The sequence below is a fragment of the Rutidosis leptorrhynchoides genome, chromosome 1 (assembly GCF_046630445.1).
Source record: "Rutidosis leptorrhynchoides isolate AG116_Rl617_1_P2 chromosome 1, CSIRO_AGI_Rlap_v1, whole genome shotgun sequence".
Lineage (NCBI taxonomy): Eukaryota > Viridiplantae > Streptophyta > Magnoliopsida > Asterales > Asteraceae > Rutidosis > Rutidosis leptorrhynchoides.
Window position 1 is genome coordinate 611560993 of NC_092333.1, and position 4379 is coordinate 611565371.

The window sequence follows — 4379 nt, forward strand, 5'->3', positions numbered from 1 at the left end:
ATACCCACGAACATTACCCATAACCTCCATAGTTATAACCCATAGTTTTCTTAGCTCTATCTTGCTCGAAAACTATTTTGAAATCATTTGGACATAACCTCGTCGTAGTATTTTATGTACAATACTAATAATTATTATACTACTAATAATAATAATAAGATTAATAATAATATTAATCTTAATAATAATAATAATAATAATAATAATAATAATAATAATAATAATAATAATAATAATAAATTAAATTAAATAAATTAAATAAATATACGAAGTAATATTAGAGAAAGAGGGATAGATAGATTCAGCTGGAACCAGATCGAGCTTTTATAGTACCTGACTTGAAACAGTACCCCATGCGATCGCATGGGGTTTAGCCTCCTAGGCCATGCGATCGCATGGCTATGGGATCCAGCTCACAATCATTTTGTACACTAGCTTGTCGACATTTTATTATAATATAAATATAATATATTTAATTTATATAATTAATTATATATTATATTATATTCACGTTCATAGTTGACTTGTAATTTTTGGTCTGTTGACTCGTACGTTGTTACTTGACTTATGTCCTGGTTCCGGTTTCTCGAATACATTTTCATACGCTTAGAAAACTAGTACTTTTCATTACGCGACGTGTACCTTTATCAAAAATTAAACTTAATCATTAATAAACTATGTCACTCGAAGTGTAGCTTTAATAAATTAAGTGTTTTGGTTATTTGCTTCTATAAATCATTGTCTCGTAGTATATACATATACATATATACATTTTCATTTTAAAATAGTGTTTTACTGTAGCAAAGTTACTGTAGCAAATAGTGATTTTCGAAAACACTGTAGCTTTTCGGGTACTGTAGCAATTCGAAAATACTGTAGCAAATTAGTGTTTTACTGGTTCATCTTAAACGTTTTAGTTAGCTTATCTAAATATCAATCGAATCAATAATCGAATGTTACTAACGTTTACTAAATAACTTGAAATCATATATATATATATATATATATATATATATATATATATATATATATATATATATATATATATATATATATATATATATATATATATATATGCACATTAAGTTATATATATATTGTTCGTGAATCTTCGAGAACAATCAAAAAATAATTGATTACATGAATATAGTTCCAAAACTTTCACGACTCAACATTACAGACTTTGCTTATCGTGTCGAAAACATTAAATCATTTAAAGATAAAGTTTAAATTTGGTCAAAAAATTTCGGGTTGTCACATAATTAAAAAAAAAATATTACTTATTAGTTTTATAACTCTAAACAAAAGAAATAAAAATATATAAACTTTTTAATTTAAACACTTAAAAATATAGAAATATATTTTTCCTTTTTTTGTTTTTATATTTTTTAAAACTTATATATTTTTACAAAAATAGCTTAAAAACTAAAAAAAAAAAATTTATAGCGTTTCGCTTTCAGATTCCCCGGCAGCGGCGCCAAAAATACTTGATGTGTGCGAGGTATAGTACGAAATAATATTATTTTTATTACGAAATTCAGTTAAATACGATACAATTTATGCAAGTTATTTATTTATTTATAGAATGGATATACCTAAACCTTGCTACAACACTTATAGGCAGTGTACCTAATCGTAGAGTAGTGTAGTTTCTAGTAAGTCCGGTTCGTTCCACAGGGATACAGCTGAGTTTAACGCTATATTTATTTTAAACTATATTTGTGTGTGTGTGTGTATATATATATATATATATATATATATATATATATATATATATATATATATATATAAGTAGTATTATTATTATAAAAGGGGGAGTTTTACCGTTTAATGACCGGTTTGTCAATTTTAAGTCCTAATAACTTAATTTAAAGCTTAAAGTAAATGACAATAAATAAAAATGCGATAAAATAAGAGTACGATAATTAAAATGACGATAAATAAAAGTACGATGAGATGTAAATTAAAGGAATTATGCTTATTTAAACTTCTGTAATCATGATGTTTGACGTGTTGATTTTAATTTATTACCATGGGTTAATTGTCCTTCGTCCTGGATTATTTGATAAGTCCATCTGGTTTTGTCCATAATAGTCCATCAGTCATAATTATAAAGTGCGAGAGTCTTCGCCAAATTAACCTTATACCCGAAGTCAAATATTCCAACTAATTGGGGATACAAACTGTAACAAGGTCTTAATACTTTGTTTAATGAATACACCAGGTTATCGACTGCGTGTAATCCAAGGTTTTAATACTTTTTTAACAACTACACCAATTACCCTTGAATGTAATTCATCCTGTTTTAACGAGTCCATTGACTATTAATCCATTCCCGTGTCCGGTCAAATGAACAATTATTCGTATTTATAAATATCCCATCCACTGTATCTAGTCAAGCGTATGTGGTTATATATAGATACATTAAATTGTAACCTTTATATTAAATTAACAAGATATCATTTAGCTAATTAAATATAAAGCCCATTAATAGCTCATAGTCCAATTTCAACAAGTGTCGGTTTTTTATCCAAACCCCAATTATGGTCCAAAGCCCAATAACCCCATATTGAATATTTAGTCCAACATCACGATTACTTCGGTTTAAATAAGCATAATAATAACTTAGCTACGAGACATTAATTTAAAAAAGTTGAACATAACTTACAATGAGTATTAATCCCGTAGTGTTACACTGACAGAGTTTCGACTTACAAACTTAAAACATTCGCTACTATAACCTTATTATTATTATTAACTTAAATTAAAATTAAAATTATAAAATATAAAATATATATATATATATATATATATATATATATATATATATATATATATATTTGAGAGAGAGTGAGATGTATGATATATGTGTACATAATTCGCAGAATTCGTTGCCTTTTTATAGCACCTGGCCAACTTTTTGGGGCCATGTGATCGCATGGCCTGGGAGTGTTATTCCCATGCGATCGCATGGTGTCTGGCACCAGCTCACATTCGTTTGTTTTTTTGTTTGCCGACACATTTAAATAATATAATATAATATATATAATTTTATATAATTATATATATATTATATTATATTCATGTGCATAGTTGACTTGTAATTTTAGGCCCGTTGCGTCGCGCGTTGATACTCGGTTCAGGTCCCGGTTCCGGATTTTCGAACGTCCTTTCGTACAATTTAATATCTTGTACTTTGCGTTTTGCGGCTTGTACTCTTGTTATTTTTAGACGTTTCTCATCAATAAATTGAACCACTTGGATTGTAACTTGTACTTTTTAGCTTTTTGGTCGTTTACGTCTTCAAATCGTCGAATCTGTCTTTTGTCTTCACCTTTTATTATTTAAACGAATATCACTTATAAATAGAACAATTGCAACTAAAAGCTTGTCTTTCTTGAAGGATAATGCTATAAAATATATGTTCGTTTTTAGCATTATCAATAATATATAGTGTAGAATTTTGTGTAAAATGTACAAACCATCTATATATAATTTACTTTATTTATTTTACTTCACAATTGTTTTCCATCATAAACCTTCACTATTTTGGCTTCACTAACATTTGGTTTGATTGGGGTTATTTGATTCATGTTTGATTTCGTTTGTCTGATTGTGTTGTTTTAGTTAGTTGTTTGTAGCTTGAAGCGGTTTTAGCTTATGTTAGGTTGGCTCTCTCTAGTTATTTTTAGTTTTGGGTGATTGTGATCTTATATTTTAGTTTTAATGTTGTAAACGAGTCTTGCAGATAGATAGTTTTGATTAGGTTCGTAGACGCCATGAATGGATTTTAGAATCAGTCTAACTCGATCTAAAGGCGGAAAACAATAGACCTAGGCTTAATCGAATAATTGTGTTCACGAGACTGAATAAGTCGAACCTAGACCTAAATCTAGATTAGAATGGCACCTAGAATGTGTTATATGGTGGGTTGGAGGTAGGAGACGGTAGCAGACCAGTTGGGCACGATTATGGTATGAGGGTGTGTAAACCATCAATGAACACCGAAACCTGTTTATATACTGTCTACAGCGACAGTCGGTAGACTGACTGTGTCAGTCGATCGACTGTCGTGTCCAGTTAATCATAGATCAACTTACACCGACCTTACACTGTCGACCGAAAGTGTTTTCAGTCGGTCGACTGACTCTGTCAGTTGATCGACTGTCTAGTCAATTTATGTGACAATCCGGAAATTTCCGATAAAATTTAAACAAATTCTTTATATGATTTTATTTAACCTCGACTAATTCCAACGATTCACGAACCATTTTTATTTGTAAATAATTAAGTATTAATATTATTTTGTTATATTAATATTATTATTATCACTCGTCATTATCATTTACAAGTATTATTATTACAACAACTACTAATGT